Genomic DNA, 19,137 nt, shown 5'->3' with positions numbered 1-19,137 from the left:
TGTATTCTTGTTTAACACGTGTGTCATCCTTAATGATATATAATCATATTTATTGTTTCCTTAATATATCGACTCCATAGCTCAGTTGGTTAGAGCGCCAGTCTTGTAAACTGGAGGTCGAGGGTCCGAATCCCTCTGGAGCCTTGTATTCTTGTTTAACACGTGGGTGTGTCATCCTAAATGATATATAATCATATTTATTGTTTCCTTCATATATCGGCTCCATAGCTCAGTTGGTTAGAGCGCCAGTCTTGTAAACTGGAGGTCGAGGTTCCGAATCCCTCTGGAGCCTTTTATTCTTGTTTAACACTCGTTTTATTATTAATGATACATAATCATATTTATTGTTTCCTTAATATATCGGCTCCATAGCTCAGTTTGTTAGAGCGCCAGTCTTGTAAACTGGAGGTCGAGGGTTCGAATCGCTCTGGAGCCTTTTATTCTTGTTTAACACTCGTTTTATTATTAATGATACATAATCATATTTATTGTTTCCTTAATATATCGGCTCCATAGCTCAGTTGGTTAGAGCGCCAGTCTAGTAAACTGGAGGTCGAGGGTCCGAATCCCTCTGGAGCCTTGTATTCTTGTTTAATACTTGTGTCATCATTAATGATACATAATCATATTTATTGTTTCCTTAATATATCGGCTCCATAGCTCAGTTGGTTAGAGCTCCAGTCTAGTAAACTGGAGGTCGAGGGTCCGAATCCCTCTGGAGCCTTGTATTCTTGTTTAACACTTGTGTCATCATTAATGAAACATAATAATATTTATTGTTTCCTTAATATATCGGCTCCATAGCTCAGTTGGTTAGAGCGCCAGTCTTGTAAACTGGAGGTCGAGGGTCCGAATCCCTCTGGAGCCTTGTATTCTTGTTTAACACGTGTGTCATCCTTAATGATATATAATCATATTTATTGTTTCCTTAATATATCGGCTCCATAGCTCAGTTGGTTAGAGCGCCAGTCTTGTAAACTGGAGGTCGAGGGTCCGAATCCCTCTGGAGGCTGGTATTCTTGTTTAACACTTGTGTAATCATTAATGATATATATTCATATTTATTGTTTCCTTAATATATCGGCTCCATAGCTCAGTTGGTTAGAGCACCAGTCTTGTAAACTGGAGGTCGAGGGTCCGAATCCCTCTGGAGCCTTGTATTCTTGTTTAACACGTGTGTCATCCTTAATGATATATAATCATATTTATTGTTTCCTTAATATATCGACTCCATAGCTCAGTTGGTTAGAGCGCCAGTCTTGTAAACTGGAGGTCGAGGGTCCGAATCCCTCTGGAGCCTTGTATTCTTGTTTAACACGTGGGTGTGTCATCCTAAATGATATATAATCATATTTATTGTTTCCTTCATATATCGGCTCCATAGCTCAGTTGGTTAGAGCACCAGTCTTGTAAACTGGAGGTCGAGGGTCCGAATCCCTCTGGAGCCTTGTATTTTTGTTTAACACGTGTGTCATCATTAATGATATATAATCATATTTATTGTTTCCTTAATATATCGGCTCCATAGCTCAGTTGGTTAGAGCACCAGTCTTGTAAACTGGAAGTCGAGGGTCCGAATCCCTCTGGAGCCTTGTATTCTTGTTTAACACGTGTGTCATCCTTAATGATATATAATCATATTTATTGTTTCCTTAATATATCGGCTCCATAGCTCAGTTGGTTAGAGCGCCAGTCTTGTAAACTGGAGGTCGAGGGTCCGAATCCCTCTGGAGCCTTTTATTCTCGTTTAACACTCGTTTTATTGTTAATGATACATAATCATGTTTATTATTTCCTTAATATATCGGCTCCATAGCTCAGTTGGTTAGAGCGCCAGTCTTGTAAACTGGAGGTCGAGGGTCCGAATCCCTCTGGAGCCTTTTATTCTTGTTTAACACTCGTTTTATTATTAATGATACATAATCATATTTATTGTTTCCTTAATATATCGGCTCCATAGCTCAGTTGGTTAGAGCGCCAGTCTTGTATTATGGAGGTCGAGGGTCCGAATCCCTCTGGAGCCTTTTATTCTCGTTTAACACTCGTTTTATTATTAATGATACATAATCATATTTATTGTTTCCTATATATATCGGCTCCATAGCTCAGTTGGTTAGAGCGCCAGTCTTGTAAACTGGAGGTCGAGGGTCCGAATCCCTCTGGAGCCTTTTATTCGCGTTTAACACTCGTTTTATCATTAATGATACATAATCATATTTATTGTTTCCTTAATATATCGGCTCCATAGCTCAGTTGGTTAGAGCGCCAGTCTTGTAAACTGGAGGTCGAGGGTCCGAATCCCTCTGGAGCCTTTTATTCTCGTTTAACACTCGTTTTATTATTAATGATACATAATCATATTTATTGTTTCCTTAATATATCGGCTCCATAGCTCAGTTGGTTAGAGCGCCCGTCTTGTAAACTGGAGGTCGAGGGTCCGAATCCCTCTGGAGCCTTGTATTCTCGTTAAACACTTGTTTTATCATTAATGATACATAATCATATTTATTGTTTCCTTAATATATCGGCTCCATAGCTCAGTTGGTTAGAGCGCCAGTCTTGTAAACTGGAGGTCGAGGGTCCGAATCCCTCTGGAGCCTTTTATTCTCGTTTAACACTCGTTTTATTATTAATGATACATAATCATATTTATTGTTTCCTTAATATATCGGCTCCATAGCTCAGTTGGTTAGAGCGCCGGTCTTGTAAACTGGAGGTCGAGGGTCCGACTCCCTCTGGAGCCTTGTATTCTTGTTTAACACTTGTGTCATCATTAATGATATATAATCATATTTGTTGTTTCCTGAATATATCGGCTCCATAGCTCAGTTGGTTAGAGCGCCAGTCTTGTAAACTGGAGGTCGAGGGTCCGAATCCCTCTGGAGCCTTGTATTCTTGTTTAACACGTGTGTCATCCTTAATGATATATAATCATATTTATTGTTTCCTTAATATATCGGCTCCATAGCTCAGTTGGTTAGAGCGCCAGTCTTGTAAACTGGAGGTCGAGGGTCCGAATCCCTCTGGAGGCTGGTATTCTTGTTTAACACTTGTGTAATCATTAATGATATATATTCATATTTATTGTTTCCTTAATATATCGGCTCCATAGCTCAGTTGGTTAGAGCACCAGTCTTGTAAACTGGAGGTCGAGGGTCCGAATCCCTCTGGAGCCTTGTATTCTTGTTTAACACGTGTGTCATCCTTAATGATATATAATGATATTTATTGTTTCCTTAATATATCGGCTCCATAGCTCAGTTGGTTAGAGCGCCAGTCTTGTAAACTGGAGGTCGAGGGTCCGAATCCCTCTGGAGCCTTGTATTCTTGTTTAACACGTGTGTCATCCTAAATGATATATAATCATATTTATTGTTTCCTTCATATATCGGCTCCATAGCTCAGTTGGTTAGAGCACCAGTCTTGTAAACTGGAGGTCGAGGGTCCGAATCCCTCTGGAGCCTTGTATTTTTGTTTAACACGTGTGTCATCATTAATGATATATAATCATATTTATTGTTTCCTTAATATATCGGCTCCATAGCTCAGTTGGATAGAGCACCAGTCTTGTAAACTGGAGGTCGAGGGTCCGAATCCCTCTGGAGCCTTGTATTCTTGTTTAACACGTGTGTCATCCTTAATGATATATAATCATATTTATTGTTTCCTTAATATATCGGCTCCATAGCTCAGTTGGTTAGAGGGCCAGTCTTGTAAACTGGAGGTCGAGGGTCCGAATCCCTCTGGAGCCTTGTATCTTGTTTAACACTCTATTTATTATTAATGATACATAATCATATTTATTCTTTCCTTAATATATCGGCTCCATAGCTCAGTTGGTTAGAGCGCCAGTCTAGTAAACTGGAGGTCGAGGGTCCGAATCCCTCTGGAGCCTTGTATTCTTGTTTAATACTTGTTTTATCGTTAATGATATACAATCATATTTATTGTTTCATTAATATATCGGCTCCATAGCTCAGTTGGTTAGAGCGCCAGTCTAGTAAACTGGAGGTCGAGGGTCCGAATCCCTCCGGAGCCTTGTAATCTTGTTTAATACTTGTGTCATCATTAATGATATATAATCATATTTATTGTTTCCTTAATATATCGGCTCCATAGCTCAGTTGGTTAGAGCGCCAGTCTTGTAAACTGGAGGTCGAGGGTCCGAATCCCTCTGGAGCCTTGTATTCTTGTTTAACACTTGTGTCATCATTAATGATATATAATCATATTTAATGATTCATTAATATATCGGTTCCATAGCTCAGTTGGTTAGAGCGCCGGTCTTGTAAACTGGAGCTCGAGGGTCCGAATCCCTCTGGAGCCTTGTATCTTGTTTAACACTCCTTTTATTATTAATGATACATAATCATATTTATTGTTTCCTTAATATATCGGCTCCATAGCTCAGTTGGTTAGAGCGCCAGTCTAGTAAACTGGAGGTCGAGGGTCCGAATCCCTCTGGAGCCTTGTATTCTTGTTTAATACTTGTTTAATCGTTAATGATATACAATCATATTTATTGTTTCATTAATATATCGGCTCCATAGCTCAGTTGGTTAGAGCGCCAGTCTAGTAAACTGGAGGTCGAGGGTCCGAATCCCTCTGGAGCCTTGTATTCTTGTTTAATACTTGTGTCATCATTAATGATACATAATCATATTTATTGTTTCCTTAATATATCGGCTCCATAGCTCAGTTGGTTAGAGCTCCAGTCTAGTAAACTGGAGGTCGAGGGTCCGAATCCCTCTGGAGCCTTGTATTCTTGTTTAACACTTGTGTCATCATTAATGAAACATAATAATATTTATTGTTTCCTTAATATATCGGCTCCATAGCTCAGTTGGTTAGAGCGCCAGTCTTGTAAACTGGAGGTCGAGGGTCCGAATCCCTCTGGAGCCTTGTATTCTTGTTTAACACGTGTGTCATCCTTAATGATATATAATCATATTTATTGTTTCCTTAATATATCGGCTCCATAGCTCAGTTGGTTAGAGCGCCAGTCTTGTAAACTGGAGGTCGAGGGTCCGAATCCCTCTGGAGGCTGGTATTCTTGTTTAACACTTGTGTAATCATTAATGATATATATTCATATTTATTGTTTCCTTAATATATCGGCTCCATAGCTCAGTTGGTTAGAGCACCAGTCTTGTAAACTGGAGGTCGAGGGTCCGAATCCCTCTGGAGCCTTGTATTCTTGTTTAACACGTGTGTCATCCTTAATGATATATAATCATATTTATTGTTTCCTTAATATATCGACTCCATAGCTCAGTTGGTTAGAGCGCCAGTCTTGTAAACTGGAGGTCGAGGGTCCGAATCCCTCTGGAGCCTTGTATTCTTGTTTAACACGTGGGTGTGTCATCCTAAATGATATATAATCATATTTATTGTTTCCTTCATATATCGGCTCCATAGCTCAGTTGGTTAGAGCGCCAGTCTTGTAAACTGGAGGTCGAGGTTCCGAATCCCTCTGGAGCCTTTTATTCTTGTTTAACACTCGTTTTATTATTAATGATACATAATCATATTTATTGTTTCCTTAATATATCGGCTCCATAGCTCAGTTTGTTAGAGCGCCAGTCTTGTAAACTGGAGGTCGAGGGTTCGAATCGCTCTGGAGCCTTTTATTCTTGTTTAACACTCGTTTTATTATTAATGATACATAATCATATTTATTGTTTCCTTAATATATCGGCTCCATAGCTCAGTTGGTTAGAGCGCCAGTCTTGTAAACTGGAGGTCGAGGGTTCGAATCGCTCTGGAGCCTTTTATTCTTGTTTAACACTTGTTTTATTATTTATGATACATAATCATATTTATTGTTTGCTTAATATATCGGCTCCATAGCTCAGTTGGTTAGAGCGCCAGTCTTGTAAACTGGAGGTCGAGGGTTCGAATCGCTCTGGAGCCTTTTATTCTTGTTTAACACTTGTTTTATTATTAATGATACATAATCATATTTATTGTTTCCTTAATATATCGGCTCCATAGCTCAGTTGGTTAGAGCGCCAGTCTTGTAAACTGGAGGTCGAGGGTTCGAATCGTTCTGGAGCCTTTTATTCTTGTTTAACACTTGTTTTATTATTAATGATACATAATCATATTTATTGTTTCCTTAATATATCGGCTCCATAGCTCAGTTGGTTAGAGCGCCAGTCTTGTAAACTGGAGGTCGAGGGTTCGAATCGCTCTGGAGCCTTTTATTCTTGTTTAACACTTGTTTTATTATTAATGATACATAATGATATTTATTGTTTCCTTAATATATCGGCTCCATAGCTCAGTTGGTTAGAGCGCCAGTCTTGTAAACTGGAGGTCGAGGGTTCGAATCGCTCTGGAGCCTTTTATTCTTGTTTAACACTTGTTTTATTATTAATGATACATAACCATATTTATTGTTTCCTTAATATATCGGCTCCATAGCTCAGTTGGTTAGAGCGCCAGTCTTGTAAACTGGAGGTCGAGGGTTCGAATCGCTCTGGAGCCTTTTATTCTTGTTTAACACTTGTTTTATTATTAATGATACATAATCATATTTATTGTTTCCTTAATATATCGGCTCCATAGCTCAGTTGGTTAGAGCGCCAGTCTTGTAAACTGGAGGTCGAGGATTCGAATCGCTCTGGAGCCTTTTATTCTTGTTTAACACTTGTTTTATTATTAATGATACATAATCATATTTATTGTTTGCTTAATATATCGGCTCCATAGCTTAGTTGGTTAGAGCGCCAGTCTTGTAAACTGGAGGTCGAGGGTTCGAATCGCTCTGGAGCCTTTTATTCTCGTTTAACACTTGTTTTATCATTAATGATACATAATCATATTTATTGTTTCCTTAATATATCGGCTCAATAGCTCAGTTGGTTAGAGCGCCAGTCTTGTAAACTGGAGGTCGAGGTTCCGAATTCCTCTGGAGCCTTTTATTCTTGTTTAACACTCGTTTTATTATTAATGATACATAATCATATTTATTGTTTCCTTAATATATCGGCTCCATAGCTCAGTTGGTTAGAGCGCCAGCCTTGTAAACTGGAGTTCGAGGGTCCGAATCCCTCTGGAGCCTTTTTTCTCGTTTAACACTCGTTTTATTATTAATGATACATAATCATATTTATTGTTTCCTTAATATATCGGCTCCATAGCTCAGTTGGTTAGAGCGCCAGTCTTGTAAACTGGAGGTCGAGGGTCCGAATCCCTCTGGAGCCTTGTATTCTTGTTTAACACTTGTTATATCATTAATGATACATAATCATATTCATTGTTTCATTAATATATCGGCTCCATAGCTCAGTTGGTTAGAGCGCCAGTCTTGTAAACTGGAGGTCGAGGGTCCGAATCCCTCTGGAGCCTTGTATTCTTGTTTAACACTTGTTATATCATTAATGATACATAATCATATTCATTGTTTCATTAATATATCGGCTCCATAGCTCAGTTGGTTAGAGCGCCAGTCTTGTAAACTGGAGGTCGAGGGTCCGAATCCCTCTGGAGCCTTGTATTCTTGTTTAACATTTGTTATATCATTAATGATACATAATCATATTCATTGTTTCATTAATATATCGGCTCCATAGCTCAGTTGGTTAGAGCGCCAGTCTGGTAAACTGGAGGTCGAGGGTCCGAATCCCTCTGGAGCCTTGTATTCTTGTTTAACACTTGTTATATCATTAATGATACATAATCATATTCATTGTTTCATTAATATATCGGCTCCATAGCTCAGTTGGTTAGAGCGCCAGTCTTGTAAACTGGAGGTCGAGGGTCCGAATCCCTCTGGAGCCTTGTATTCTTGTTTAACACTTGCTATATCATTAATGATACATAATCATATTCATTGTTTCATTAATATATCGGCTCCATAGCTCAGTTGGTTAGAGCGCCAGTCTTGTAAACTGGAGGTCGAGGGTCCGAATCCCTCTAGAGCCTTGTATTCTTGTTTAACACTTGTTATATCATTAATGATACATAATCATATTCATTGTTTCATTAATATATCGGCTCCATAGCTCAGTTGGTTAGAGTAGCAGTCTTGTAAACTGGAGGTCGAGGGTCCGAATCCCTCTGGAGCCTTGTATTCTTGTTTAACACTTGTTATATCATTAATGATACATAATCATATTCATTGTTTCATTAATATATCGGCTCCATAGCTCAGTTGGTTAGAGCGCCAGTCTAGTAAACTGGAGGTCGAGGGTCCGAATCCCTCTAGAGCCTTGTATTCTTGTTTAACACTTGTTATATCATTAATGATACATAATCATATTCATTGTTTCATTAATATATCGGCTCCATAGCTCAGTTGGTTAGAGCGCCAGTCTTGTAAACTGGAGGTCGAGGGTCCGAATCCCTCTGGAGCCTTTTGTTCTTGTTTAACACTTGTTATATCATTAATGATACATAATCATATTCATTGTTTCATTAATATATCGGCTCCATAGCTCAGTTGGTTAGAGCGCCAGTCTTGTAAACTGGAGGTCGAGGGTCCGAATCCCTCTGGAGCCTTGTATTCTTGTTTAACACTTGTTTTATCATTAATGATACATAATCATATTCATTGTTTCATTAATATATCGGCTCCATAGCTCAGTTGGTTAGAGCGCCAGTCTTGTAAACTGGAAGTCGAGGGCCCGAATCCCTCTGGAGCCTTTCATTCTTGTTTAACACTTGTTATATCATTAATGATACATAATCATATTCATTGTTTCAGTAATATATCGGCTCCATAGCTCAGTTGGTTAGAGCGCCAGTCTTGTAAACTGGAAGTCGAGGGTCCGAATCCCTCTGGAGCCTTGTATTCTTGTTTAACACTTGTTATATCATTAATGATACATAATCATATTCATTTTTTCATTAATATATCGGCTCCATAGCTCAGTTGGTTAGAGCGCCAGTCTAGTAAACTGGAGGTCGAGGGTCCGAATCCCTCTAGAGCCTTGTATTCTTGTTTAACACTTGTTATATCATTAATGATACATAATCATATTCATTGTTTCATTAATATATCGGCTCCATAGCTCAGTTGGTTAGAGCGCCAGTCTTGTAAACTGGAAGTCGAGGGTCCGAATCCCTCTGGAGCCTTGTATTCTTGCTTAACACTTGTTTTATCATTAATGATACATAATCATATTCATTGTTTCATAAATATGTCGGCTCCATAGCTCAATTGGTTAGAGCGCCAGTCTAGTAAACTGGAGGTCGAGGGTCCGAATCCCTCTAGAGCCTTGTATTCTTGTTTAACACTTGTTATATCATTAATGATACATAATCATATTCATTGTTTCATTAATATATCGGCTCCATAGCTCAGTTGGTTAGAGCGCCAGTCTTGTAAACTGGAGGTCGAGGGTCCGAATCCCTCTAGAGCCTTGTATTCTTGTTTAACACTTGTTATATCATTAATGATACATAATCATATTCATTGTTTCATTAATATATCGGCTCCATAGCTCAGTTGGTTAGAGTAGCAGTCTTGTAAACTGGAGGTCGAGGGTCCGAATCCCTCTGGAGCCTTGTATTCTTGTTTAACACTTGTTATATCATTAATGATACATAATCATATTCATTGTTTCATTAATATATCGGCTCCATAGCTCAGTTGGTTAGAGCGCCAGTCTAGTAAACTGGAGGTCGAGGGTCCGAATCCCTCTAGAGCCTTGTATTCTTGTTTAACACTTGTTATATCATTAATGATACATAATCATATTCATTGTTTCATTAATATATCGGCTCCATAGCTCAGTTGGTTAGAGCGCCAGTCTAGTAAACTGGAGGTCGAGGGTCCGAATCCCTCTAGAGCCTTGTATTCTTGTTTAACACTTGTTATATCATTAATGATACATAATCATATTCATTTTTTCATTAATATATCGGCTCCATAGCTCAGTTGGTTAGAGCGCCAGTCTTGTAAACTGGAGGTCGAGGGTCCGAATCCCTCTGGAGCCTTTTGTTCTTGTTTAACACTTGTTATATCATTAATGATACATAATCATATTCATTGTTTCATTAATATATCGGCTCCATAGCTCAGTTGGTTAGAGCGCCAGTCTTGTAAACTGGAGGTCGAGGGTCCGAATCCCTCTGGAGCCTTGTATTCTTGTTTAACACTTGTTTTATCATTAATGATACATAATCATATTCATTGTTTCATTAATATATCGGCTCCATAGCTCAGTTGGTTAGAGCGCCAGTCTTGTAAACTGGAAGTCGAGGGCCCGAATCCCTCTGGAGCCTTTCATTCTTGTTTAACACTTGTTATATCATTAATGATACATAATCATATTCATTGTTTCAGTAATATATCGGCTCCATAGCTCAGTTGGTTAGAGCGCCAGTCTTGTAAACTGGAAGTCGAGGGTCCGAATCCCTCTGGAGCCTTGTATTCTTGTTTAACACTTGTTATATCATTAATGATACATAATCATATTCATTTTTTCATTAATATATCGGCTCCATAGCTCAGTTGGTTAGAGCGCCAGTCTAGTAAACTGGAGGTCGAGGGTCCGAATCCCTCTAGAGCCTTGTATTCTTGTTTAACACTTGTTATATCATTAATGATACATAATCATATTCATTGTTTCATTAATATATCGGCTCCATAGCTCAGTTGGTTAGAGCGCCAGTCTTGTAAACTGGAAGTCGAGGGTCCGAATCCCTCTGGAGCCTTGTATTCTTGCTTAACACTTGTTTTATCATTAATGATACATAATCATATTCATTGTTTCATAAATATGTCGGCTCCATAGCTCAGTTGGTTAGAGCGCCAGTCTAGTAAACTGGAGGTCGAGGGTCCGAATCCCTCTAGAGCCTTGTATTCTTGTTTAACACTTGTTATATCATTAATGATACATAATCATATTCATTGTTTCATTAATATATCGGCTCCATAGCTCAGTTGGTTAGAGCGCCAGTCTTGTAAACTGGAGGTCGAGGGTCCGAATCCCTCTAGAGCCTTGTATTCTTGTTTAACACTTGTTATATCATTAATGATACATAATCATATTCATTGTTTCATTAATATATCGGCTCCATAGCTCAGTTGGTTAGAGTAGCAGTCTTGTAAACTGGAGGTCGAGGGTCCGAATCCCTCTGGAGCCTTGTATTCTTGTTTAACACTTGTTATATCATTAATGATACATAATCATATTCATTGTTTCATTAATATATCGGCTCCATAGCTCAGTTGGTTAGAGCGCCAGTCTAGTAAACTGGAGGTCGAGGGTCCGAATCCCTCTAGAGCCTTGTATTCTTGTTTAACACTTGTTATATCATTAATGATACATAATCATATTCATTGTTTCATTAATATATCGGCTCCATAGCTCAGTTGGTTAGAGCGCCAGTCTAGTAAACTGGAGGTCGAGGGTCCGAATCCCTCTAGAGCCTTGTATTCTTGTTTAACACTTGTTATATCATTAATGATACATAATCATATTCATTGTTTCATTAATATATCGGCTCCATAGCTCAGTTGGTTAGAGCGCCAGTCTTGTAAACTGGAGGTCGAGGGTCCGAATCCCTCTGGAGCCTTTTGTTCTTGTTTAACACTTGTTATATCATTAATGATACATAATCATATTCATTGTTTCATTAATATATCGGCTCCATAGCTCAGTTGGTTAGAGCGCCAGTCTTGTAAACTGGAGGTCGAGGGTCCGAATCCCTCTAGAGCCTTGTATTCTTGTTTAACACTTGTTATATCATTAATGATACATAATCATATTCATTGTTTCATTAATATATCGGCTCCATAGCTCAGTTTGTTAGAGCGCCAATCTTGTAAACTGGAAGTCGAGGGTCCGAATACCTCTGGAGCCTTGTATTCTTGCTTAACACTTGTTTTATCATTAATGATACATACTCATATTCATTGTTTCATAAATATATCGGCTCCATAGCTTAGTTGGTTAGAGCGCCAGTCTAGTAAACTGGAGGTCGAGGGTCCGAATCCCTCTGGAGCCTTGTATTCTTGTTTAACACTTGTTATATCATTAATGATACATAATCATATTCATTGTTTCATTAATATATCGGCTCCATAGCTCAGTTGGTTAGAGCGCCAGTCTAGTAAACTGGAGGTCGAGGGTCCGAATCCCTCTAGAGCCTTGTATTCTTGTTTAACACTTGTTATATCATTAATGATACATAATCATATTCATTTTTTCATTAATATATCGGCTACATAGCTCAGTTGGTTAGAGCGCCAGTCTAGTAAACTGGAGGTCGAGGGTCCGAATCCCTCTGGAGCCTTTTGTTCTTGTTTAACACTTGTTATATCATTAATGAAACATAATCATATTCATTGTTTCATTAATATATCGGCTCCATAGCTCAGTTGGTTAGAGCGCCAGTCTTGTAAACTGGAGGTCGAGGGTCCGAATCCCTCTAGCGCCTTGTATTCTTGTTTAACACTTGTTATATCATTAATGATACATAATCATATTCATTGCTTCATTAATATATCGGCTCCATAGCTCAGTTGGTTAGAGCGCCAGTCTTGTAAACTGGAAGTCCAGGGTCCGAATCCCTCTGGAGCCTTTCATTCTTGTTTAACACTTGTTATATCATTAATGATACATAATCATATTCATTGTTTCATTAATATATCGGCTCCATAGCTCAGTTGGTTAGAGCGCCAGTCTTGTAAACTGGAAGTCGAGGGTCCGAATCCCTCTGGAGCCTTGTATTCTTGTTTAACACTTGTTATATCATTAATGATACATAATCATATTCATTTTTTCATTAATATATCGGCTCCATAGCTCAGTTGGTTAGAGCGCCAGTCTAGTAAACTGGAGGTCGAGGGTCCGAATCCCTCTAGAGCCTTGTATTCTTGTTTAACACTTGTTATATCATTAATGATACATAATCATATTCATTGTTTCATTAATATATCGGCTCCATAGCTCAGTTGGTTAGAGTAGCAGTCTTGTAAACTGGAGGTCGAGGGTCCGAATCCCTCTGGAGCCTTGTATTCTTGTTTAACACTTGTTATATCATTAATGATACATAATCATATTCATTGTTTCATTAATATATCGGCTCCATAGCTCAGTTGGTTAGAGCGCCAGTCTAGTAAACTGGAGGTCGAGGGTCCTAATCCCTCTAGAGCCTCGTATTCTTGTTTAACACTTGTTATATCATTAATGATACATAATCATATTCATTGTTTCATTAATATATCGGCTCCATAGCTCAGTTGGTTAGAGCGCCAGTCTAGTAAACTGGAGGTCGAGGGTCCGAATCCCTCTAGAGCCTTGTATTCTTGTTTAACACTTGTTATATCATTAATGATACATAATCATATTCATTGTTTCATTAATATATCGGCTCCATAGCTCAGTTGGTTAGAGCGCCAGTCTTGTAAACTGGAGGTCGAGGGTCCGAATCCCTCTGGAGCCTTTTGTTCTTGTTTAACACTTGTTATATCATTAATGATACATAATCATATTCATTGTTTCATTAATATATCGGCTCCATAGCTCAGTTGGTTAGAGCGCCAGTCTTGTAAACTGGAGGTCGAGGGTCCGAATCCCTCTAGAGCCTTGTATTCTTGTTTAACACTTGTTATATCATTAATGATACATAATCATATTCATTGTTTCATTAATATATCGGCCCCATAGCTCAGTTGGTTAGAGCGCCAGTCTTGTAAACTGGAGGTCGAGGGTCTGAATCCCTCTAGAGCCTTGTATTCTTGTTTAACACTTGTTATATCATTAATGATACATAATCATATTCATTGCTTCATTAATATATCGGCTCCATAGCTCAGTTGGTTAGAGCGCCAGTCTTGTAAACTGGAGTTCGAGGGTCCGAATCCCTCTGGAGCCTTTTGTTCTTGTTTAACACTTGTTATATCATTAATGATACATAATCATATTCATTGTTTCATTAATATATCGGCTCCATAGCTCAGTTGGTTAGAGCGCCAGTCTTGTAAACTGGAGGTCGAGGGTCCGAATCACTCTGGAGCCTTGTATTCTTGTTTAACACTTGTTATATCATTAATGATACATAATCATATTTATTGTTTCATTAATATATCGGCTCCATAGCTCAGTTGGTTAGAGCGCCAGTCTTGTAAACTGGAGGTGGAGGGTCCGAATCTCTCTAGAGCCTTGTAGTCTTGTTTAACACTTGTTATATCATTAATGATACATAATCATATTCATTGCTTCATTAATATATCGGCTCCATAGCTCAGTTGGTTAGAGCGCCAGTCTTGTAAACTGGAGGTCGAGGGTCCGAATCCCTCTGCAGCCTTTTGTTCTTGTTTAACACTTGTTATATTATTAATGATACATTATCATATTCATTGTTTCATTAATATATCGGCTCCATAGCTCAGTTGGTTAGAGCGCCAGTCTTGTAAACTGGAGGTCGAGGGTCCGAATCCCTCTGGAGCCTTGTATTCTTGCTTAACACTTGTTTTATCATTAATGATACATAATCATATTCATTGTTTCATTAATATATCGGCTCCATAGCTCAGTTGGTTAGAGCGCCAGTCTTGTAAACTGGAGGTCGAGGGTCCGAATCCCTCTGGAGCCTTGTATTCTTGTTTAACACTTGTTATATCATTAATGATACATAATCATGTTCATTGTTTCATTAATATATCGGCTCCATAGCTCAGTTGGTTGGAGCGCCAGTCTAGTAAACTGGAGGTCGAGGGTCCGAATCCCTCTAGAGCCTTGTATTCTTGTTTAACACTTGTTATATCATTAATGATACATAATCATATTCATTGTTTCATTAATATATCGGCTCCATAGCTCAGTTGGTTAGAGCGCCAGTCTTGTAAACTGGAAGTCGAGGGTCCGAATACCTCTGGAGCCTTGTATTCTTGCTTAACACTTGTTTTATCATTAATGATACAGACTCATATTCATTGTTTCATAAATATATCGGCTCCATAGCTCAGTTGGTTAGAGCGCCAGTCTAGTAAACTGGAGGTCGAGGGTCCGAATCCCTCTGGAGCCTTGTATTCTTGTTTAACACTTGTTATATCATTAATGATACATAATCATATTCATTGTTTCATTAATATATCGGCTCCATAGCTCAGTTGGTTAGAGCGCCAGTCTAGTAAACTGGAGGTCGAGGGTCCGAATCCCTCTAGAGCCTTGTATTCTTGTTTAACACTTGTTATATCATTAATGATACATAATCATATTCATTTTTTCATTAATATATCGGCTACATAGCTCAGTTGGTTAGAGCGCCAGTCTAGTAAACTGGAGGTCGAGGGTCCGAATCCCTCTAGACCCTTGTATTCTTGTTTAACACTTGTTATATCATTAATGATACATAATCATATTCATTGTTTCATTAATATATCGGCTCCATAGCTCAGTTGGTTAGAGCGCCAGTCTTGTAAACTGGAGGTCGAGGGTCCGAATCCCTCTAGCGCCTTGTATTCTTGTTTAACACTTGTTATATCATTAATGATACATAATCATATTCATTGCTTCATTAATATATCGGCTCCATAGCTCAGTTGGTTAGAGCGCCAGTCTTGTAAACTGGAGGTCGAGGATCCGAATCCCTCTGGAGCCTTTTGTTCTTGTTTAACACTTGTTATATCATTAATGATACATAATCATATTCATTGTTTCATTAATATATCGCCTCCATAGCTCAGTTGGTTAGAGCGCCAGTCTTGTAAACTGGAGGTCGAGGATCCGAATCCCTCTGGAGCCTTGTATTCTTGTTTAACACTAGTTTTATCATTAATGATACATAATCATATTCATTGTTTCATTAATATATCGGCTCCATAGCTCAGTTGGTTAGAGCGCCAGTCTTGTAAACTGGAGGTCGAGGGTCCGAATCCCTCTAGAGCCTTGTATTCTTGTTTAACACTTGTTATATCATTAATGATACATAATCATATTCATTGTTTCATTAATATATCGGCTCCATAGCTCAGTTGGTTAGAGTAGCAGTCTTGTAAACTGGAGGTCGAGGGTCCGAATCCCTCTGGAGCCTTGTATTCTTGTTTAACACTTGTTATATCATTAATGATACATAATCATATTCATTGTTTCATTAATATATCGGCTCCATAGCTCAGTTGGTTAGAGCGCCAGTCTAGTAAACTGGAGGTCGAGGGTCCGAATCCCTCTAGAGCCTCGTATTCTTGTTTAACACTTGTTATATCATTAATGATACATAATCATATTCATTGTTTCATTAATATATCGGCTCCATAGCTCAGTTGGTTAGAGCGCCAGTCTAGTAAACTGGAGGTCGAGGGTCCGAATCCCTCTAGAGCCTTGTATTCTTGTTTAACACTTGTTATATCATTAATGATACATAATCATATTCATTGTTTCATTAATATATCGGCTCCATAGCTCAGTTGGTTAGAGCGCCAGTCTTGTAAACTGGAGGTCGAGGGTCCGAATCCCTCTGGAGCCTTTTGTTCTTGTTTAACACTTGTTATATCATTAATGATACATAATCATATTCATTGTTTCATTAATATATCGGCTCCATAGCTCAGTTGGTTAGAGCGCCAGTCTTGTAAACTGGAGGTCGAGGGTCCGAATCCCTCTAGAGCCTTGTATTCTTGTTTAACACTTGTTATATCATTAATGATACATAATCATATTCATTGTTTCATTAATATATCGGCTCCATAGCTCAGTTGGTTAGAGCGCCAGTCTTGTAAACTGGAGGTCGAGGGTCCGAATCCCTCTAGAGCCTTGTATTCTTGTTTAACACTTGTTATATCATTAATGATACATAATCATATTCATTGCTTCATTAATATATCGGCTCCATAGCTCAGTTGGTTAGAGCGCCAGTCTTGTAAACTGGAGTTCGAGGGTCCGAATCCCTCTGGAGCCTTTTGTTCTTGTTTAACACTTGTTATATCATTAATGATACATAATCATATTCATTGTTTCATTAATATATCGGCTCCATAGCTCAGTTGGTTAGAGCGCCAGTCTTGTAAACTGGAGGTCGAGGGTCCGAATCCCTCTGGAGCCTTGTATTCTTGTTTAACACTTGTTATATCATTAATGATACATAATCATATTTATTGTTTCATTAATATATCGGCTCCATAGCTCAGTTGGTTAGAGCGCCAGTCTTGTAAACTGGAGGTGGAGGGTCCGAATCCCTCTAGAGCCTTGTAGTCTTGTTTAACACTTGTTATATCATTAATGATACATAATCATATTCATTGCTTCATTAATATATCGGCTCCATAGCTCAGTTGGTTAGAGCGCCAGTCTTGTAAACTGGAGGTCGAGGGTCCGAATCCCTCTGGAGCCTTTTGTTCTTGTTTAACACTTGTTATATTATTAATGATACATAATCATATTCATTGTTTCATTAATATATCGGCTCCATAGCTCAGTTGGTTAGAGCGCCAGTCTTGTAAACTGGAGGTCGAGGGTCCGAATCCCTCTGGAGCCTTGTATTCTTGCTTAACACTTGTTTTATCATTAATGATACATAATCATATTCATTGTTTCATTAATATATCGGCTCCATAGCTCAGTTGGTTAGAGTGCCAGTCTTGTAAACTGGAGGGCGAGGGTCCGAATCCCTCTGGAGCCTTGTATTCTTGTTTAACACTTGTTATATCATTAATGATACATAATCATATTCATTGTTTCATTAATATATCGGCTCCATAGCTCAGTTGGTTGGAGTTCCTGTCTAGTAAACTGGAGGTCGAGGGTCCGAATCCCTCTAGAGCCTTGTATTCTTGTTTAACACTTGTTATATCATTAATGATACATAATCATATTCATTGTTTCATTAATATATCGGCTCCATAGCTCAGTTGGTTAGAGCGCCAGTCTTGTAAACTGGAAGTCGAGGGTCCGAATACCTCTGGAGCCTTGTATTCTTGCTTAACACTTGTTTTATCATTAATGATACATACTCATATTCATTGTTTCATAAATATATCGGCTCCATAGCTCAGTTGGTTAGAGCGCCAGTCTAGTAAACTGGAGGTCGAGGGTCCGAATCCCTCTGGAGCCTTGTATACTTGTTTAACACTTGTTATATCATTAATGATACATAATCATATTCATTGTTTCCTTATTATATCGGCTCCATAGCTCAGTTGGTTAGAGCGCCAGTCTAGTAAACTGGAGGTCGAGGGTCCGAATCCCTCTAGAGCCTTGTATTCTTGTTTAACACTTGTTATATCATTAATGATACATAATCATATTCATTTTTTCATTAATATATCGGCTACATAGCTCAGTTGGTTAGAGCGCCAGTCTAGTAAACTGGAGGTCGAGGGTCCGAATCCCTCTAGACCCTTGTATTCTTGTTTAACACTTGTTATATCATTAATGATACATAATCATATTCATTGTTTCATTAATATATCGGCTCCATAGCTCAGTTGGTTAGAGCGCCAGTCTTGTAAACTGGAGGTCGAGGGTCCGAATCCCTCTAGCGCCTTGTATTCTTGTTTAACACTTGTTATATCATTAATGATACATAATCATATTCATTGCTTCATTAATATATCGGCTCCATAGCTCAGTTGGTTAGAGCGCCAGTCTTGTAAACTGGAGGTCGAGGATCCGAATCCCTCTGGAGCCTTGTATTCTTGTTTAACACTAGTTTTATCATTAATGATACATAATCATATTCATTGTTTCATTAATATATCGGCTCCATAGCTCAGTTGGTTAGAGCGCCAGTCTTGTAAACTGGAAGTCCAGGGTCCGAATCCCTCTGGAGCCTTTCATTCTTGTTTAACACTTGTTATATCATTAATGATACATAATCATATTCATTGTTTCATTAATATATCGGCTCCATAGCTCAGTTGGTTAGAGCGCCAGTCTTGTAAACTGGAGGTCGAGGATCCGAATCCCTCTGGAGCCTTGTATTCTTGTTTAACACTAGTTTTATCATTAATGATACATAATCATATTTATTATTTCCTTAATATATCGGCTCCATAGCTCAGTTGGTTAGAGCGCCAGTCTAGTAAACTGGAGGTCGAGGGTCCGAATCCCTCTGGAGCCTTGTATTCTTGTTTAACACTTGTTATATCATTAATGATACATAATCATATTTATTGTTTCATTAATATATCGGCTCCATAGCTCAGTTGGTTAGAGCGCCAGTCTTGTAAACTGGAGGTGG

At 38.6% G+C, this 19,137-nt stretch overlaps 71 non-coding genes across 71 annotated transcripts; all 71 read left to right on the top strand.

Annotated features, from left to right (window-relative positions):
* The first annotated feature begins 506 nt into the window (after positions 1 to 506).
* Trnat-agu (transfer RNA threonine (anticodon AGU)) lies at positions 507 to 580 on the top strand. The gene has a single exon. It is a non-coding gene; the product is annotated as a tRNA-Thr (tRNA).
* Positions 581 to 650: 70 nt separating this feature from the next.
* Trnat-agu (transfer RNA threonine (anticodon AGU)) lies at positions 651 to 724 on the top strand. The gene has a single exon. It is a non-coding gene; the product is annotated as a tRNA-Thr (tRNA).
* Positions 725 to 794: 70 nt separating this feature from the next.
* On the top strand, positions 795 to 868 carry Trnat-ugu (transfer RNA threonine (anticodon UGU)). The gene has a single exon. It is a non-coding gene; the product is annotated as a tRNA-Thr (tRNA).
* Positions 869 to 938: 70 nt separating this feature from the next.
* Trnat-ugu (transfer RNA threonine (anticodon UGU)) lies at positions 939 to 1,012 on the top strand. The gene has a single exon. It is a non-coding gene; the product is annotated as a tRNA-Thr (tRNA).
* A 70-nt stretch (positions 1,013 to 1,082) lies between these two features.
* Positions 1,083 to 1,156, top strand: Trnat-ugu (transfer RNA threonine (anticodon UGU)). The gene has a single exon. It is a non-coding gene; the product is annotated as a tRNA-Thr (tRNA).
* A 218-nt stretch (positions 1,157 to 1,374) lies between these two features.
* Trnat-ugu (transfer RNA threonine (anticodon UGU)) lies at positions 1,375 to 1,448 on the top strand. The gene has a single exon. It is a non-coding gene; the product is annotated as a tRNA-Thr (tRNA).
* Positions 1,449 to 1,518: 70 nt separating this feature from the next.
* Positions 1,519 to 1,592, top strand: Trnat-ugu (transfer RNA threonine (anticodon UGU)). The gene has a single exon. It is a non-coding gene; the product is annotated as a tRNA-Thr (tRNA).
* A 70-nt stretch (positions 1,593 to 1,662) lies between these two features.
* Positions 1,663 to 1,736, top strand: Trnat-ugu (transfer RNA threonine (anticodon UGU)). The gene has a single exon. It is a non-coding gene; the product is annotated as a tRNA-Thr (tRNA).
* A 70-nt stretch (positions 1,737 to 1,806) lies between these two features.
* On the top strand, positions 1,807 to 1,880 carry Trnat-ugu (transfer RNA threonine (anticodon UGU)). Its single transcript has one exon. It is a non-coding gene; the product is annotated as a tRNA-Thr (tRNA).
* A 214-nt stretch (positions 1,881 to 2,094) lies between these two features.
* Trnat-ugu (transfer RNA threonine (anticodon UGU)) lies at positions 2,095 to 2,168 on the top strand. The gene has a single exon. It is a non-coding gene; the product is annotated as a tRNA-Thr (tRNA).
* A 70-nt stretch (positions 2,169 to 2,238) lies between these two features.
* Trnat-ugu (transfer RNA threonine (anticodon UGU)) lies at positions 2,239 to 2,312 on the top strand. The gene has a single exon. It is a non-coding gene; the product is annotated as a tRNA-Thr (tRNA).
* A 214-nt stretch (positions 2,313 to 2,526) lies between these two features.
* On the top strand, positions 2,527 to 2,600 carry Trnat-ugu (transfer RNA threonine (anticodon UGU)). Its single transcript has one exon. It is a non-coding gene; the product is annotated as a tRNA-Thr (tRNA).
* Positions 2,601 to 2,670: 70 nt separating this feature from the next.
* Trnat-ugu (transfer RNA threonine (anticodon UGU)) lies at positions 2,671 to 2,744 on the top strand. The gene has a single exon. It is a non-coding gene; the product is annotated as a tRNA-Thr (tRNA).
* Positions 2,745 to 2,814: 70 nt separating this feature from the next.
* Positions 2,815 to 2,888, top strand: Trnat-ugu (transfer RNA threonine (anticodon UGU)). The gene has a single exon. It is a non-coding gene; the product is annotated as a tRNA-Thr (tRNA).
* A 70-nt stretch (positions 2,889 to 2,958) lies between these two features.
* On the top strand, positions 2,959 to 3,032 carry Trnat-ugu (transfer RNA threonine (anticodon UGU)). The gene has a single exon. It is a non-coding gene; the product is annotated as a tRNA-Thr (tRNA).
* Positions 3,033 to 3,102: 70 nt separating this feature from the next.
* Positions 3,103 to 3,176, top strand: Trnat-ugu (transfer RNA threonine (anticodon UGU)). Its single transcript has one exon. It is a non-coding gene; the product is annotated as a tRNA-Thr (tRNA).
* Positions 3,177 to 3,246: 70 nt separating this feature from the next.
* Positions 3,247 to 3,320, top strand: Trnat-ugu (transfer RNA threonine (anticodon UGU)). Its single transcript has one exon. It is a non-coding gene; the product is annotated as a tRNA-Thr (tRNA).
* Positions 3,321 to 3,390: 70 nt separating this feature from the next.
* Trnat-ugu (transfer RNA threonine (anticodon UGU)) lies at positions 3,391 to 3,464 on the top strand. Its single transcript has one exon. It is a non-coding gene; the product is annotated as a tRNA-Thr (tRNA).
* A 70-nt stretch (positions 3,465 to 3,534) lies between these two features.
* Trnat-ugu (transfer RNA threonine (anticodon UGU)) lies at positions 3,535 to 3,608 on the top strand. Its single transcript has one exon. It is a non-coding gene; the product is annotated as a tRNA-Thr (tRNA).
* A 213-nt stretch (positions 3,609 to 3,821) lies between these two features.
* Positions 3,822 to 3,895, top strand: Trnat-agu (transfer RNA threonine (anticodon AGU)). Its single transcript has one exon. It is a non-coding gene; the product is annotated as a tRNA-Thr (tRNA).
* Positions 3,896 to 4,109: 214 nt separating this feature from the next.
* On the top strand, positions 4,110 to 4,183 carry Trnat-ugu (transfer RNA threonine (anticodon UGU)). Its single transcript has one exon. It is a non-coding gene; the product is annotated as a tRNA-Thr (tRNA).
* A 213-nt stretch (positions 4,184 to 4,396) lies between these two features.
* Positions 4,397 to 4,470, top strand: Trnat-agu (transfer RNA threonine (anticodon AGU)). Its single transcript has one exon. It is a non-coding gene; the product is annotated as a tRNA-Thr (tRNA).
* A 70-nt stretch (positions 4,471 to 4,540) lies between these two features.
* Positions 4,541 to 4,614, top strand: Trnat-agu (transfer RNA threonine (anticodon AGU)). Its single transcript has one exon. It is a non-coding gene; the product is annotated as a tRNA-Thr (tRNA).
* A 70-nt stretch (positions 4,615 to 4,684) lies between these two features.
* Trnat-agu (transfer RNA threonine (anticodon AGU)) lies at positions 4,685 to 4,758 on the top strand. Its single transcript has one exon. It is a non-coding gene; the product is annotated as a tRNA-Thr (tRNA).
* Positions 4,759 to 4,828: 70 nt separating this feature from the next.
* Trnat-ugu (transfer RNA threonine (anticodon UGU)) lies at positions 4,829 to 4,902 on the top strand. Its single transcript has one exon. It is a non-coding gene; the product is annotated as a tRNA-Thr (tRNA).
* Positions 4,903 to 4,972: 70 nt separating this feature from the next.
* On the top strand, positions 4,973 to 5,046 carry Trnat-ugu (transfer RNA threonine (anticodon UGU)). Its single transcript has one exon. It is a non-coding gene; the product is annotated as a tRNA-Thr (tRNA).
* A 70-nt stretch (positions 5,047 to 5,116) lies between these two features.
* Positions 5,117 to 5,190, top strand: Trnat-ugu (transfer RNA threonine (anticodon UGU)). Its single transcript has one exon. It is a non-coding gene; the product is annotated as a tRNA-Thr (tRNA).
* Positions 5,191 to 5,696: 506 nt separating this feature from the next.
* Trnat-ugu (transfer RNA threonine (anticodon UGU)) lies at positions 5,697 to 5,770 on the top strand. The gene has a single exon. It is a non-coding gene; the product is annotated as a tRNA-Thr (tRNA).
* A 70-nt stretch (positions 5,771 to 5,840) lies between these two features.
* Positions 5,841 to 5,914, top strand: Trnat-ugu (transfer RNA threonine (anticodon UGU)). Its single transcript has one exon. It is a non-coding gene; the product is annotated as a tRNA-Thr (tRNA).
* Positions 5,915 to 6,128: 214 nt separating this feature from the next.
* Positions 6,129 to 6,202, top strand: Trnat-ugu (transfer RNA threonine (anticodon UGU)). The gene has a single exon. It is a non-coding gene; the product is annotated as a tRNA-Thr (tRNA).
* Positions 6,203 to 6,272: 70 nt separating this feature from the next.
* On the top strand, positions 6,273 to 6,346 carry Trnat-ugu (transfer RNA threonine (anticodon UGU)). The gene has a single exon. It is a non-coding gene; the product is annotated as a tRNA-Thr (tRNA).
* Positions 6,347 to 6,416: 70 nt separating this feature from the next.
* On the top strand, positions 6,417 to 6,490 carry Trnat-ugu (transfer RNA threonine (anticodon UGU)). The gene has a single exon. It is a non-coding gene; the product is annotated as a tRNA-Thr (tRNA).
* Positions 6,491 to 6,704: 214 nt separating this feature from the next.
* Trnat-ugu (transfer RNA threonine (anticodon UGU)) lies at positions 6,705 to 6,778 on the top strand. The gene has a single exon. It is a non-coding gene; the product is annotated as a tRNA-Thr (tRNA).
* A 357-nt stretch (positions 6,779 to 7,135) lies between these two features.
* Trnat-ugu (transfer RNA threonine (anticodon UGU)) lies at positions 7,136 to 7,209 on the top strand. Its single transcript has one exon. It is a non-coding gene; the product is annotated as a tRNA-Thr (tRNA).
* Positions 7,210 to 7,279: 70 nt separating this feature from the next.
* Positions 7,280 to 7,353, top strand: Trnat-ugu (transfer RNA threonine (anticodon UGU)). Its single transcript has one exon. It is a non-coding gene; the product is annotated as a tRNA-Thr (tRNA).
* Positions 7,354 to 7,423: 70 nt separating this feature from the next.
* Positions 7,424 to 7,497, top strand: Trnat-ugu (transfer RNA threonine (anticodon UGU)). The gene has a single exon. It is a non-coding gene; the product is annotated as a tRNA-Thr (tRNA).
* Positions 7,498 to 7,567: 70 nt separating this feature from the next.
* Trnat-ggu (transfer RNA threonine (anticodon GGU)) lies at positions 7,568 to 7,641 on the top strand. The gene has a single exon. It is a non-coding gene; the product is annotated as a tRNA-Thr (tRNA).
* A 70-nt stretch (positions 7,642 to 7,711) lies between these two features.
* Trnat-ugu (transfer RNA threonine (anticodon UGU)) lies at positions 7,712 to 7,785 on the top strand. The gene has a single exon. It is a non-coding gene; the product is annotated as a tRNA-Thr (tRNA).
* A 70-nt stretch (positions 7,786 to 7,855) lies between these two features.
* On the top strand, positions 7,856 to 7,929 carry Trnat-ugu (transfer RNA threonine (anticodon UGU)). Its single transcript has one exon. It is a non-coding gene; the product is annotated as a tRNA-Thr (tRNA).
* Positions 7,930 to 8,287: 358 nt separating this feature from the next.
* Positions 8,288 to 8,361, top strand: Trnat-ugu (transfer RNA threonine (anticodon UGU)). Its single transcript has one exon. It is a non-coding gene; the product is annotated as a tRNA-Thr (tRNA).
* A 70-nt stretch (positions 8,362 to 8,431) lies between these two features.
* On the top strand, positions 8,432 to 8,505 carry Trnat-ugu (transfer RNA threonine (anticodon UGU)). Its single transcript has one exon. It is a non-coding gene; the product is annotated as a tRNA-Thr (tRNA).
* A 214-nt stretch (positions 8,506 to 8,719) lies between these two features.
* Trnat-ugu (transfer RNA threonine (anticodon UGU)) lies at positions 8,720 to 8,793 on the top strand. The gene has a single exon. It is a non-coding gene; the product is annotated as a tRNA-Thr (tRNA).
* A 214-nt stretch (positions 8,794 to 9,007) lies between these two features.
* Trnat-ugu (transfer RNA threonine (anticodon UGU)) lies at positions 9,008 to 9,081 on the top strand. Its single transcript has one exon. It is a non-coding gene; the product is annotated as a tRNA-Thr (tRNA).
* A 214-nt stretch (positions 9,082 to 9,295) lies between these two features.
* Positions 9,296 to 9,369, top strand: Trnat-ugu (transfer RNA threonine (anticodon UGU)). The gene has a single exon. It is a non-coding gene; the product is annotated as a tRNA-Thr (tRNA).
* A 502-nt stretch (positions 9,370 to 9,871) lies between these two features.
* Trnat-ugu (transfer RNA threonine (anticodon UGU)) lies at positions 9,872 to 9,945 on the top strand. Its single transcript has one exon. It is a non-coding gene; the product is annotated as a tRNA-Thr (tRNA).
* A 70-nt stretch (positions 9,946 to 10,015) lies between these two features.
* Positions 10,016 to 10,089, top strand: Trnat-ugu (transfer RNA threonine (anticodon UGU)). The gene has a single exon. It is a non-coding gene; the product is annotated as a tRNA-Thr (tRNA).
* Positions 10,090 to 10,303: 214 nt separating this feature from the next.
* On the top strand, positions 10,304 to 10,377 carry Trnat-ugu (transfer RNA threonine (anticodon UGU)). The gene has a single exon. It is a non-coding gene; the product is annotated as a tRNA-Thr (tRNA).
* A 214-nt stretch (positions 10,378 to 10,591) lies between these two features.
* Positions 10,592 to 10,665, top strand: Trnat-ugu (transfer RNA threonine (anticodon UGU)). The gene has a single exon. It is a non-coding gene; the product is annotated as a tRNA-Thr (tRNA).
* A 214-nt stretch (positions 10,666 to 10,879) lies between these two features.
* Trnat-ugu (transfer RNA threonine (anticodon UGU)) lies at positions 10,880 to 10,953 on the top strand. Its single transcript has one exon. It is a non-coding gene; the product is annotated as a tRNA-Thr (tRNA).
* Positions 10,954 to 11,455: 502 nt separating this feature from the next.
* Trnat-ugu (transfer RNA threonine (anticodon UGU)) lies at positions 11,456 to 11,529 on the top strand. Its single transcript has one exon. It is a non-coding gene; the product is annotated as a tRNA-Thr (tRNA).
* A 70-nt stretch (positions 11,530 to 11,599) lies between these two features.
* On the top strand, positions 11,600 to 11,673 carry Trnat-ugu (transfer RNA threonine (anticodon UGU)). Its single transcript has one exon. It is a non-coding gene; the product is annotated as a tRNA-Thr (tRNA).
* Positions 11,674 to 11,887: 214 nt separating this feature from the next.
* Trnat-agu (transfer RNA threonine (anticodon AGU)) lies at positions 11,888 to 11,961 on the top strand. Its single transcript has one exon. It is a non-coding gene; the product is annotated as a tRNA-Thr (tRNA).
* A 646-nt stretch (positions 11,962 to 12,607) lies between these two features.
* Positions 12,608 to 12,681, top strand: Trnat-ugu (transfer RNA threonine (anticodon UGU)). Its single transcript has one exon. It is a non-coding gene; the product is annotated as a tRNA-Thr (tRNA).
* Positions 12,682 to 13,327: 646 nt separating this feature from the next.
* On the top strand, positions 13,328 to 13,401 carry Trnat-ugu (transfer RNA threonine (anticodon UGU)). The gene has a single exon. It is a non-coding gene; the product is annotated as a tRNA-Thr (tRNA).
* Positions 13,402 to 13,471: 70 nt separating this feature from the next.
* On the top strand, positions 13,472 to 13,545 carry Trnat-ugu (transfer RNA threonine (anticodon UGU)). The gene has a single exon. It is a non-coding gene; the product is annotated as a tRNA-Thr (tRNA).
* A 214-nt stretch (positions 13,546 to 13,759) lies between these two features.
* On the top strand, positions 13,760 to 13,833 carry Trnat-ugu (transfer RNA threonine (anticodon UGU)). Its single transcript has one exon. It is a non-coding gene; the product is annotated as a tRNA-Thr (tRNA).
* A 70-nt stretch (positions 13,834 to 13,903) lies between these two features.
* On the top strand, positions 13,904 to 13,977 carry Trnat-ugu (transfer RNA threonine (anticodon UGU)). Its single transcript has one exon. It is a non-coding gene; the product is annotated as a tRNA-Thr (tRNA).
* A 358-nt stretch (positions 13,978 to 14,335) lies between these two features.
* Positions 14,336 to 14,409, top strand: Trnat-ugu (transfer RNA threonine (anticodon UGU)). Its single transcript has one exon. It is a non-coding gene; the product is annotated as a tRNA-Thr (tRNA).
* A 70-nt stretch (positions 14,410 to 14,479) lies between these two features.
* Positions 14,480 to 14,553, top strand: Trnat-ugu (transfer RNA threonine (anticodon UGU)). The gene has a single exon. It is a non-coding gene; the product is annotated as a tRNA-Thr (tRNA).
* A 358-nt stretch (positions 14,554 to 14,911) lies between these two features.
* On the top strand, positions 14,912 to 14,985 carry Trnat-agu (transfer RNA threonine (anticodon AGU)). Its single transcript has one exon. It is a non-coding gene; the product is annotated as a tRNA-Thr (tRNA).
* A 790-nt stretch (positions 14,986 to 15,775) lies between these two features.
* On the top strand, positions 15,776 to 15,849 carry Trnat-ugu (transfer RNA threonine (anticodon UGU)). The gene has a single exon. It is a non-coding gene; the product is annotated as a tRNA-Thr (tRNA).
* A 502-nt stretch (positions 15,850 to 16,351) lies between these two features.
* Trnat-ugu (transfer RNA threonine (anticodon UGU)) lies at positions 16,352 to 16,425 on the top strand. The gene has a single exon. It is a non-coding gene; the product is annotated as a tRNA-Thr (tRNA).
* A 70-nt stretch (positions 16,426 to 16,495) lies between these two features.
* On the top strand, positions 16,496 to 16,569 carry Trnat-ugu (transfer RNA threonine (anticodon UGU)). The gene has a single exon. It is a non-coding gene; the product is annotated as a tRNA-Thr (tRNA).
* Positions 16,570 to 16,639: 70 nt separating this feature from the next.
* Trnat-ugu (transfer RNA threonine (anticodon UGU)) lies at positions 16,640 to 16,713 on the top strand. Its single transcript has one exon. It is a non-coding gene; the product is annotated as a tRNA-Thr (tRNA).
* A 70-nt stretch (positions 16,714 to 16,783) lies between these two features.
* Trnat-ugu (transfer RNA threonine (anticodon UGU)) lies at positions 16,784 to 16,857 on the top strand. Its single transcript has one exon. It is a non-coding gene; the product is annotated as a tRNA-Thr (tRNA).
* Positions 16,858 to 16,927: 70 nt separating this feature from the next.
* On the top strand, positions 16,928 to 17,001 carry Trnat-ugu (transfer RNA threonine (anticodon UGU)). The gene has a single exon. It is a non-coding gene; the product is annotated as a tRNA-Thr (tRNA).
* A 214-nt stretch (positions 17,002 to 17,215) lies between these two features.
* Trnat-ugu (transfer RNA threonine (anticodon UGU)) lies at positions 17,216 to 17,289 on the top strand. Its single transcript has one exon. It is a non-coding gene; the product is annotated as a tRNA-Thr (tRNA).
* A 70-nt stretch (positions 17,290 to 17,359) lies between these two features.
* Trnat-ugu (transfer RNA threonine (anticodon UGU)) lies at positions 17,360 to 17,433 on the top strand. The gene has a single exon. It is a non-coding gene; the product is annotated as a tRNA-Thr (tRNA).
* Positions 17,434 to 17,503: 70 nt separating this feature from the next.
* Trnat-ugu (transfer RNA threonine (anticodon UGU)) lies at positions 17,504 to 17,577 on the top strand. The gene has a single exon. It is a non-coding gene; the product is annotated as a tRNA-Thr (tRNA).
* A 358-nt stretch (positions 17,578 to 17,935) lies between these two features.
* Positions 17,936 to 18,009, top strand: Trnat-agu (transfer RNA threonine (anticodon AGU)). The gene has a single exon. It is a non-coding gene; the product is annotated as a tRNA-Thr (tRNA).
* A 934-nt stretch (positions 18,010 to 18,943) lies between these two features.
* Positions 18,944 to 19,017, top strand: Trnat-agu (transfer RNA threonine (anticodon AGU)). Its single transcript has one exon. It is a non-coding gene; the product is annotated as a tRNA-Thr (tRNA).
* The last annotated feature ends 120 nt before the right edge of the window (positions 19,018 to 19,137 follow it).

This window comes from Euprymna scolopes, chromosome 11, assembly GCF_053919585.1.
Source record: "Euprymna scolopes isolate OS-2025 chromosome 11, ASM5391958v1, whole genome shotgun sequence".
In the NCBI taxonomy this organism is placed as follows: Eukaryota; Metazoa; Mollusca; class Cephalopoda; order Sepiida; family Sepiolidae; genus Euprymna; species Euprymna scolopes.
The sequence above is the reverse complement of the archived record's forward strand: the minus strand, read 5'-3'. Positions and strand labels throughout refer to the sequence as shown.